The sequence below is a fragment of the Chinchilla lanigera genome, unplaced genomic scaffold (assembly GCF_000276665.1).
Source record: "Chinchilla lanigera isolate Chin_1 unplaced genomic scaffold, ChiLan1.0 scaffold00004, whole genome shotgun sequence".
Lineage (NCBI taxonomy): Eukaryota > Metazoa > Chordata > Mammalia > Rodentia > Chinchillidae > Chinchilla > Chinchilla lanigera.
Genome location: NW_004955405.1, coordinates 15,421,545 through 15,433,656, shown reverse-complemented (window position 1 = coordinate 15,433,656; position 12,112 = coordinate 15,421,545). Strand labels below are relative to the sequence as shown.

The window sequence follows — 12,112 nt, the reverse complement described above, 5'->3', positions numbered from 1 at the left end:
CCTGCCGCCTTCGAATTAATAGGATCGGTGTCCTCTCTCTTGACTCCTTCCTTGGGCTTTTTGTGTGGACCGAACACACAAGCAGCACCAGGAGCAGCAGAAGGAGGCCGCAGTGGTGGCCTCGGGAGCCACTCAACAGTTGTAGGACTATCCTTTCAAAGCTCCTGTTTTGTTTTTGGTTTTTGAGACAGGGTCTCACCATGTAGCCCAGGCCCGCCCCTTGCCATTGCTCTTGCCCCTTTCTGAAGCCGTTCTCAGTCCTCTTTGTGAGTCTTTAGTTGCATTATCTTGTCTGCCTTGATATCCTGAATCCATTCAGAATGTTTATCTGTCACGGTTACTGTGACTTTGGGAAGAGCCAGAAGTCACAGTGCCGGGTCCGGTGAGTAAAATGAAGAGGACACACCTTGGTGTCTCCAGGCGCCCGCCTTTCCACTGGACGGCAGTGGGTTTTTTTGTTTTTTATTTTTAATTACTCTTTGTTAAGACACTAAAAGAGGCCTTCCAGAATTGTTTCAGAAAGTGACAAGAGGGATGGGCTGAGTGTGTTCCAAGCAAGGCTGAGCATTTTGAGGGGTATTAATGGCAATGTGTCTTATACTGTCATAATTTTTTAATTTAGACATAATGTATATTTTGTGTCACTTAAAGACAGGGCTCCCTTCTGAAAGGTGTGTTGGTAGGTGACTCTTTACTGTGTGAATATCATAGAGCATGCTGCACAAACTAGGTGGCTGTGACATCACTAGGCTGCAGACCTTCTGGGGCCACCATCACACATGCAGCCCGTCGTTAACCAAAGCCGTCCCTGTGCAGTGTGTGACCGACTCCTGAAGTTCACAGCAAAGCACATCTAGCCGTAATAACATGAAACCAACGTTCTTGTGAGTTTGAGGTCCTGTGAGTAGAGAGTTGTCTGACAAAGCAAGAATAAGACAGAGTACTGTTACTCTGGAGACTTTGACATAGGTAGGTTGGATTTCTGAGTCTTTCACCCTCCGTTGTATTTCTAGTCTTTCACCGGTACCCCCAGTGCCCAAGTCCTTCACTGTGATGCCCTGTAGGTTTCGTTCCACTCCTCTCAGGCTACTAATGAGTCACCCCCAATTTCACACAAAGCCTGCCTGGCTTTTTGTAGCCATTTCGGGTAGCTGTTCAAAGGGGTATGATCTGTGATTAGGAATTTGCCAAGAGGTGCAGGAGAGTCCAGGCAGCTGGGAATGGGGAGGAGGGGGACAGGCAATCCTGAGGTGCCTCAGTTTCCTCTGGCTCACTGAATCCTTCCTGCTGACCGCAGATCTTCCCAGACAACTTCCAAATTCAGAAACTCTCTAAGTTTAGTCATTTAGAAACAAAAAAAAAGCAAAGCACAGTTCCTGTGGTGATTTTAGTGGAAACTTTTAAGATAGGAAGTAGTGATTATTCTTCAGCTTAAAAGTCAGACTGATGTGTGATAAAAGGCTGAAAAGACTTAAAAATGTGTACCCTTTGACCCAGCGTTTAATGCTCAGGGGTCCATTATTAAGAAATAAGTGAATAAGTCTGTAAGACTGTTTGTCAAAGTCCTTTTTAAAATAAGGATCATTGGAGATTTTCCATTATCTCTCAAACTGTGTTATTTTAGGAAAATAACTTCTGGAAATCATTCATAAAGTATGGAGGGGTCCTTTGGGGGACCCTTATAACTACCATTTTTGAATGGGTTTTGTTGTTGTTTAGTTTGTTTATGGTGTTTGGGAGTAGCGGGACACCGAAGGCCGGTGGCTATAGGGAGTCCTCCCTAGGTTCAGGCAGTAAAGGAACAGATCTCCTCTAACAGGATTTCATGAGAAAAATAACTGGATTAATGAACTCAAAACACTGGTCTGATTTTTGTTTTTGCTGGGAGTTCCAATGTGAGTGATAAAATACTCTCCCAAAAAACAAATATTATGTGAGTTTAAATTTTAGACAACAGCTGTAGTTGCTATGGAGTTTAGGTAAATTATGTCAGTTTAAAATTAGCCTCTTTTGGGGTTGGGGATTTAGCTCAGTAGCACAGCGCCTGCCTGGCAAGCAGAAGGTCGTGAGTTCGATTCCTGGTACCAGAAAAAAAAAAAAACCCAAAAAATTAGCCTCTTTTAACAAACATTGCATTTTACCTGGAGCTCAATTGGAAGAACTCAGTTACACAGTGATTACTGCTCTCCACAGTCTGTCCTTTCTGTCCATCCTCCTGTACCCCTGCAGCAGCAGCTACAAAAGTCTTGCGAGGATCACTTCCCAAAGGTTCCAAATCATTTGAGCTTGCTTCGGGTGTAGTTTGAGTCTCCAGCCTTTTGGGTATTACATATTTCCCCATTTAAACAAATAGAGCTGAAAGAAACAGTCATGACAATTGACTAAGAACAATGAAACCAAATCTGACATGCCTCAATTCTAACAATCTCTGTGACCACTCTAAATTTTTTTTAATTTGTATTTGAATTTTAAGACAGTGACAATGAATGCGAAATGCAAAGTGTGATATTTTTGTTTGGTAAGTGCACACTTTAGTCATGCATGACACAGTTTACTGAATTTAACATCACACTTTTTAAACTGAAATGTTTTCCTCATTTTACATTGTTAATTTTAAAACTAAAGACAAACTCAGGAGAAGAATTAAAATTCCTAATTACGGCATAACTATTGCTAAGTTTAACCTTCTTATACAACAGTAAGGTGTTAAAAACTGATATGCTTCAGCTGTCAAATACACTGCATGTGGCACTGCTTGGAGAGAAAACTTAATAAGCTGAGTGTCTTAGTTCCTTTCCTCTCGTTGCTGAGACAAAATACCTTGATGCCCAGAATTAAGGGAGGAAAGGTTTATTTAGCTCACAGTTTGTGGAGGTTTCAGTCCGTAATCTGCTGGCTCCAAGGAAGGGTGGCACATGGCAGAGGGCAACAGTTCATGGCGACAGAAGACAGCAAAAGCAGCAAGAGCAAAAAGAGGCAAAAAAAGAGGAGTGAGCCTCTTTCCCTCCATTATGTTTTATGCAGGGTACCCACCCTAGAACAGATATAGCACTAGCTCTGCCAGTCCCAGTAGTAGACAATAAACCAATCACAAACTCTAGGTTCAGCTGCCTCCAAAAAGCACACCCCCATGACTGTACAAGGCTTTGGGGGACATCCAGACACAAACCATAACACCAAATGTTACTATGATTTTTCTGAGACTTGTGAAAATTGTTAGTGGGCAAACAACTTACCACTGTATGTGTGAGCTCGTCAAGAAATGAATGCTAGGGGACATGAATATATAGTCAGAAACTCGTTCCACTGGAAAAATTTGTCACTAATAATCAGAAGTGACATCCAGCTGCTATCAGGGCAGGTAGTTCTCAAAATGTTCACAAGTAACCAATGCTTTGTGAAAGACAGCAAACATGAGAGAGACATCTAATGTCTACCATTTTCACAAGCAGCTGTGACTCAGAGCTAACTATTGACAAAATCATTTGGCATCCTGGGCAAAGCACAAGTTGTGTAGAAGACTTGGACTTTGATCATAACCCTACGGAAATTACTTGCTATTAATTCAGTCAAAATGTTCCCTGAGTCTCCATTGTGTTGACACTAGGAATATAATGATGCTCAAGAGAGATATGGTCCCGGCGCCCAAAGGAAGCTACCCACCTCCTAAAAAGTAAGTAGGCAAGTAGATAAGACACTAGGTTGTTGTTTTAAGTGCCCCAAAGGGTTTTGTGCTGCCATCACAAATACCTGGGCCTGGATACTTCATAAGTAAAGAAGTTTATTTGGTTCATGAATTTTGTGGTTGGAAGTTTAAACAACACGGCACTGGCACAGTGGGAGGGGCCTCCTTGCCTCTATCATAAAATGGCAGTAGCTCAGTCACCTAAGAGCTAACTGGTTTCTGCAGTTCACTCCCATGAGACCCAATTTACTCTTCCAAAGTAGCATTCATCCAGTCATGGGCCCCCATGACCTAATTACCTTCCTGTTTTTGTTTTAAACATAAAAGAACAAAAACATATTAACAAACAAACATCCATTGACAAAATAACACAAGAACAATACAAGCAATACTGAATTTCAGACAAGGTGATAGGAAATTAACAATGGTTGTTGTATTACATATTGATATCTTCAAAGTGGTTACTCATGAAAACAAATAGAGACATGCGAGATTGATCAAATAAGTAGTCATTACCCGTTCCTTTCAATAAAGCGATAGAAGTCAGTAGCTAATTACCTTCTTCTGGGCTTGAGCTCCTAAAGCTTCCGTCACCTCACTGGGGACCAAGAGTCTAGCACAGGAACCTTTGGGGGACAAACCATATCCAAACCGTCTTCTCCAACCACGTGTTACACTTCTCCCTTGCTGGTGCTGTCAGTTCTAGCCACAGTCTTCTGCTAGTTCCACTGCGACCCAAAGCCTTCCTGTTTCAGGACCTTCGCCTCTGCTGCCCCTGTTACCATCGTCATTTGATTCCTAATTAATATACTCTTCAGTTCTCAGTAAAAGTATATGCACAGAGGCTGCCCTGACACTCACCTACCTGCATGTCCACAGGGCATCCCAGCTTGTATGCAGTCAGTGCCTAGGATAGACATGACCCCTGCACACTGGGCTGCTTCTTCTTCTTCATAACTCTCATCCCAGTTTGATTAATGATTTAACTGTGAAATCATCTGTTTAATGTCTGTACTTTCTTCTACTGCCGCTCGACCATAAGCTGCAGCAAGCCAAGTCCTCTTGTTGACTCATACCATTGAATTCCCAGGTCTTGGGGAAAGAAATATTTATAGAACGATTGAATGGAGACATGCGTAAACAAACACAGAACCAACTAAGAACCCTACTAACAGGGAAATGTGTCAAAAAACTTTTTAATGAGAAAAGCGGGGCTGTCCAAAGAACTTCCTCATTCTTAGTTTTGCTTGCCTGGCCTGGCTAGTCATATGTTGCTGTTACTTTCAATTTTTGTTTTTATAATTCTCTCTCATCTCACTTTTTAAAACTTTCTTGTGCCTCTTAAAACACATTTACCTTAATTTTTATTACATGAATTTTAGCTTGATCTTGTCTAGCTTTCCATTCCAATACTTTGCCTTTTACTTCACGAGTCCTCAGTCTTTTTTAAAATAATAAATATTTTATTCTGCTTTTACCAGCTCCTAACCTTAATTGGAACTATTATGTTCTAGTTTTAAATCTTTTTGTCTTCCTGACTTCAACTTTTCTATAGCCCTTTTCAAATCTTTTTCTTTCCTTTTTTTTTTGAGACAGCATCTTGCTGTGTAGTTTAGGCTGGTCTTGAACTCACTATGTAGCTCAGGCTGGCCTCAAACTCACAGGGATCCCCCTGTGTCAGCCTCCCAAGTGCTAGGATTATAAGCATGCGCCACCATGCTTGGCCTACTTTTTAATTAGGCACCATTTATCTCATTTTATTGTTATTAGATTGACTTATCTTTAATTTAATAATGGATTTGAGCATTTTGTAGCTATTAAACCTACCTTATTTTCCATCTTACCCAGTGTGCGCTCATCTCCCCCCCATTCTCCTCTCTCCCCTCCCCCTTTCCCTCATGGCCGCTCCCCCTTCTTTTCTACCTGTTTGCAGTGACCGGAGGCTGAGTCAAGAATGTAAACAGTGGGGAGAGTGTGCTTCATGAACACAGAAAGATGCAAATGGTCTTTCCCTACCAGCTTTCCCTGCATCAGCTTCTTGGGGCCATTGCACGAGATTACTTCTGACTTATTGAGGTTGGTTCTCCACAGCCCTCAGTCATTGCAGATTTGTTGAATTTGATTCCTTCCAGGGGAACAAGCCTCATTCTCTGCTGGAATATTTGATTTGCTGAAACAGTGTTGCCTACTAGCGGCTTTTACCATGTAGTCGTTATGTGAGTAAATTGGGGGAAACTACGTCAACTGTGCGGCCAGGAAAAGCCGAATCCGTAATAGGCTTCTCCAAGTAAAGATTCTCCAGGCCCGATCCTGCTGAGGCGCTGATCAGTCCCTCAAGAGATTCTTACAGGATGTTCCAGGCTAGAGAATCTTCAGCCAGTGTGTTGGCTTTTATTTTTTTTAATTAAAAACATTTTCTGTGTGTGGAACTGTGGATGGAACCCAGGGCCTCACACATACTAAACAAGTTGCACCCTCAGTCCTACTGTGGCCCGTTGAGACCAGCGTGCTTTCATCATTCCTGCAAGGATGCTTTGCTTCCCATCACTGCGGGCTGAAAGCAGCGAGCACCTGGCCATGGCTGGCCTGAGGGCCCGTAGAAGCAAAGGGTACAGGGTGAGGACAATCTCACATGGGTTGTTTTTTTGTTTTGTTTTGTCTTGTTTTGTTTGTGGTGCTGGAAATTCACCAAGTCGTAAAAAGAGGATCACTCCTTTCCTTGCTATAGTGTAAGACCTGCTCAGAGGAGCAGGTTTCTGGAGCTAACAAAGAACTGCTCTGCTCTCTGTTCACAGGACATGCATCTCTTTAGCATGGCAAGAAAAGTCCTTACCCTGGGGATTTTGGTTGAATTGGTGGGGTATTCACCCCAGAGAAGAGCTGGATACCACTACATGAGACAAGACAACCTACAGGATACCCTGTCAGTCATACCCTACCTTTCTCCTCTACTCTAGCATTTGGTTCCTTTATAGGCTTCTACCAACGTAGATCTGATCTACTCCACATTAGTGGGTTGGATTAAATCCCTTCCCACCCAGTTTCAGGGCGAAAACCTCTCTTATGGAATGGCCTCTTCACTCCCTGATTTCAGTGTCTGGTGAGATTTAAGAACCTTCCTTTTTGAACTCTGCTTTGACCAGGTCACTGGGTGGTTGCGGTCCAGCTCCATGGAGTATGATCCCCATCTGTAGATTTGCCTGACCTTCCTCCACTGTGAAATAGAGATAAGAGGACCCACCTTTTAGGATTCTCCCCAGGACTGCAGGATGCATTTATACAAAGCCATCAATGTGAGCAAACCCGTGTCTGGTACATATGAGAAGCAGGTAATAGACGTCCCTCTTGTACTTGATTTATCTTCATGTTTCCTTTCAAAAGTAGATCTGATTCATGAGGCCTGAGTTCCTAGCAGAGGAAAATGTATTTAACTCACCCAGGTCTAGATTCTCTCCAGAAGGCTGAGCCTTCTGTCACAGTTAAAGTAATGTGGTTGAGTTAGTCCTGTCTTTTGTTTGACTGTTTTGCTGTGTTTTTACAGGGTCTTGCTATGTAGTTCAAGCTGGTCTTAAATTCACTATGTAGCCCACGCTGACCTTGAACTTGCAGTGATCCTCCTGCCTCAGCCTCCTGAGTGCTGGGATTATAGGCATGTGCTACCATGCCCAGTTTTAACCCTGTATTTTTAAAAGAATTAAATTGTAATCCTAATCTGGGCAAATGGAATTTATCTTTTACTTCCCACTGCTGGAGCATAGATGGGCATTTTAGTGGCCAGTGATTGTGAAATCACCCCAGATACTATGGTGGGATTTTCATTGTGAACATACAGGCCCTACTAGGCCTTTCTTTCCATGAGAGAAATGAGTCATCATTCCCTCTACCCTGGGCATGCTTAGGTAAGCAAAATAATTTACCAGGCTATTTACCCCTCATCCATAGATATCTATTGATAATCTTAGGTTCTTCCTCAACCAAAAATCAGATTAGTCATTCAAACATTGAACATGTTAATTTCAGAGTCTAATTTTATCAAGAAACATGTAATTTTAACTGTTTTATAGATATAAATTAGATACATACTTTTAGGGACAAATCATAGGGAAGCCAACAGCTATTTATCTTGTTAAGTCTGAAACCAACCCAGTAAATTTAAGTATGTTAGGCCTAGACAAAGAATCACTTCTAGAAGACTGAGATGGTTTGAGAATCATGGGAAAGGCTGGGCATGGTGGCGCAGGCCTGTAATCCCAGCACTTGGGAGGCTGAAGTAGGAGGACTGCTGTGAGTTCGAGGTCAGCCTGTGCTACAAAGTGAGTTCGAGGGCCAGCCTGAACTGCATAGTGAAACCCCATCTCAAAAAGGCAATAAAAATAAAAGTAAAAAAACAGAATCATGGAGAGACCAAGTTGGTTATTTAGCCCTAATAGTAGCCAAATTTATTGCACTCTTGTTTAGTGTCAGTTTGGTTGCTTACTGGCTGGTTACATCAATAATTTGGAATCTTAAATTCAGGGTATTGAGAAACTCATTCTATATTATCCATATAATCTGATTACAGTGAAGGAAATAGAGTTAGGGACCTAATTTCTTGTTCTGAGCTTATCAAATGCTTAAGAAGGCTCAGATACAATTTTCACTCAGAGCCATGAAAAAGAGTAGGTCTTGATTCACATATTTAAAATCACTGATTTATAGATAGGCGTAGTGTTCATGCTTATAATCCCAGCACGTGGGAGGCAGAGGAAGGAAGATAGTGAGTTCAAGGTCAGCCTGGGCTACATAGAGAGACTGTCTTAAAAAATAAATAAAAAATTACTGGTTTATGACAGGTATGACAATAAGTACAGCAAGAAGATTAACTTCTCAGTAAATTGCCTGGTTAACTAAAATTCACATAGAAATGACGAATATTACTTCCTACTTTATAAAATATCATTAGATAGATGATAGATAGATGATTGATAAATAGATATTCCTCATTTAACAACCTATCTAGTCAATTACTTTTCCAACTTATGATGAAGGTATGCTGTTTGGATTTACTACCTGCTGCTCAGACTTATGACATGTTCTTTTTTGTACAGTTCTGTACATCTTTTCTTGGTTTTTGTTTTTGTTTTTGTTTTTTTGGTACCAGGGATCAAACTCAGGACCTTGCACTTGCCAGGCAGGCGCTTGTGCCACGGAGCTATATCCCCAGCCCCAGTTCCATACATCTTGATGATACAGCCTCAGTGTCCTTTCTTTGTACAGTACACCTTGTTAATATAGTACAGTAATTTTTGCTGATTTGTGTTTTGTTTTTTGAGACAGGGTCTCACTATGTAGTCCAGATTGGCCTTGAACTTGCTATACAGTTCAGGCTGGCCTCAAACTCATGGCAATCCTTCTGCCTCAGCCTCCCAAGTATTGGGATTACAGGCATGCACCACCATACCCGGAAATTTTTGCTGGTTGTACTGTATGGTACAGTACTGTAGTTTTATGTTCTGTATACCTAACAGTACTGCATGTAAGAGTTAAGCAAATAAAAGCAAAGTCATCAGGTTGGAGTTTCCTTCAAACATTTCTGTGTTCTGAATGTTATAAGGTACATACTATGTGTAATTCCTCATTTGGCAGCCAACTCTTTTAACAACCTAATCCCACGAAAAGAGCTCAGTTGTTAAGCAAGGAATTGCTATATACCTTTATGTATATATATATAATCTGAGTTGGATCATAGTTTTAAATATGAAAGATAAAACAATGACAAATTAGAAGAGCTGGAGTGGTGGTACATATCTGTAATCCCAGCACTGAAGGCTGAGGCAGGAGGATTGCACAAGTTCGAGGGCAGCTTGGAATACATAGTGATTTCAAGGCCAGCCTGAACTACATGGCAAGACCCCATCTCAAAAAACAAACAAACAAACAAACAAAATATATATATATACATGAAAAATATATAATATCCTCATGTCCTCAGAGATAGCAAAGGTTTTGTGAACATAACATAAAACATAACTAGAGAAAAAGTTTATAAATTGGGTTTTATAAAAATTCTGAGGGAAGGGAAGAGAGCGAAGAATTGAGATGTGCTATGTACATGTACCAATTCTCCACAATGAATATAATCAATATGTACTGCAAACATGTACTAATAAATAAACAAAAAAATTTAAAATAAAATAAAATCATGAACATCAGTTTATTAAGACACCATTAAGAGAGTGAAAAGGTAGGTGAAGGTATTTGCAATACTTGCATCCAGCAAATAAATGATTATGAAAGACTCAGTAGTACCTTAAATGTGAGCTGTCTCCCAAAGACTCATGAACTGAGGACTTGAACTTCAATGCAGTAATGTTCAGAGATAAGGTTTAGAGAAATGATGGGACCGTGAGGACCCCAACCTCATCAAGGAGCAGATCCATTGATGAGTTCATAGCTGAATTGGGGGCGGGCAGTTGGAAGAAGTAAGGGAGTTTGAGAGGTATATCTCATCCCCAGCCTCTTCCTCTCTTGCTCTTGCGTCCTGGCTGGAGTGAGCTGAGCGGCTTTCCTATGCCGCTCCCTTCCACATCACCCCACCCTGACGCAGCGAGGGTGGCTGGCTGTAGACTGCAACCTCGGAAACCATAAGCCAAGACAAATCTTTCTTCCTTGAAGTTGTTTTTCTCAGGCATTTTTGTCACAGTGACAGAAAATTAATTAATACCGGTAGATAATCCGATACAAGTGTGCAAAAGATTTAGCCACTTATTTCATAAAATATAAAAATCAAATATTCCATAGATACACAAAAAGATATCAGAGAAATGAAGATTACATAATGGTGAAATACATCTCACCTGAATTGTTAAAATTAAAAATATAGGTAATGCTAAGTGTCGCAAAGGATGCAGAACAGCTGAAATTCTAATGAGAATGTAAATTAGTAAAATCACTATAGGAAACTATTTGGCACAATCTACTAAAAAGTAAGCATACAAATACTCTATGACCCTGAAATTCTATTCCTAGAATTGCAAAAGAAATACACCTATATGTGCACTAAAAATATATTTAAGAATTTTCTTTTTTAAAATATCATGTTTTTATTTGTGGGGGGGGGGGCTGCTAGGAATGAAACCCAGGCCTTCATGCATGCTAGGCAAGGGCTGTACCACTAAGCTGCATCCCTAGCCCCTTAAAAATTTTCATAGCATAAGGCTAGGGATTTAGCTTAGTGGCACAGCGCCTCCCTGGCAAGTGCAAGGTTATGAGTTCGATTCCTGGTACTGGAAAAATAAAAAATTTTCATAGCAATATATTTATTATAGCTAAAAGTTAGAAATGACCCAAATGTCAATAGAATTGTATTGATCCTTTTTTTAACTGTAACAAAATACCTGATCCTTTTTTTAACTGTAACAAAATACCTGAGGCTAGGCAAGTTTATATAGAAATAAGTTTATTTAATTCACAGTTCTGGTTAAAGAGTATCAGCCCTACTCCAGCGAGGACCTCCTGGTAAATGTCAGGTGGGAGAGCAAGTAATCACCTTGTGAAACAGGGACCCAAAGAGGCTATGCCAGGGTCAGACTCAAGATTTTATAACAACTTCCTCTCTTGAGAACACCCTAAGTCCCTTCAGAAGGCATGACCCTAGTAACCTAGGGGTCTTAACTAGGCCAGGTTTTAACACTGCTGTACTGTGAACTAAACTTCCAGCACATGAACCTTTGGAGAACAAACCCAAACCATATCCAAACGATAGTGATTAACTAAATGTGATGCATTTACAAAATTTTCTAATACTTGGAATGAACATTATACAGATACCTACAACAACATAGATTAATCTCATAAACTTAACCATTGAGCAAATGAAGCCCCTCACATAAAAGAGCTCATACTGGGTGATTTCACTGGTTCAATGTTCCAAAACAAGCAAAAATATAATCTAGTGGTAGAAGCATGCATAACGCCTACCTTCAGGGATGTGGTAATAACAGGAAGAGCACCCAAGTGGGACTTCTAGGGCACCAGAAAATACTGATTTTTGATCCAATGACCAGTTATATAGATACACTCCTTTTGTAAAAACTTGCCAAGCTGTACACTAGATGTGTGTGTGAACTTTTCTCTATATAATCTGTACTTTGGTCAAGAACTTTGGTTCTTGTCATTTACTAAAATAGACAAGAACCAAAGAGCTCTGGGAAGGAGGATGCTTGTCCTGTGACCTTGGGAAGGAAGAGAACCAAAGTGTATATATATGCACACATTGAATCAAAAGTAAAACAAGGGGCTGGGGATTTAGCTCAGCGGCAAAGCGCCTGCCTGGCAAGCGCAAGGTCGTGAGTTCGGTTCCCGGTACCGGAGAAAAACCAAAAAAAAAAACCAAACAAACAAAAAAAAAAAACAAAAGTAAAACAAAAATATTCACTAAGCATCAAT

At 40.7% G+C, this 12,112-nt stretch overlaps 1 long non-coding RNA gene across 1 annotated transcript; it reads right to left on the bottom strand.

Annotated features, from left to right (window-relative positions):
- Nucleotides 1-392: 392 nt before the first annotated feature.
- Nucleotides 393-4,326, bottom strand: LOC106149731. The gene is made up of 3 exons (XR_001236081.1): nucleotides 4,244-4,326; nucleotides 2,142-2,355; nucleotides 393-916 (listed from the first exon to the last, which is right to left on the bottom strand). It is a non-coding gene; the product is annotated as an uncharacterized LOC106149731 (long non-coding RNA).
- Between the last annotated feature and the right edge of the window lie 7,786 nt (nucleotides 4,327-12,112).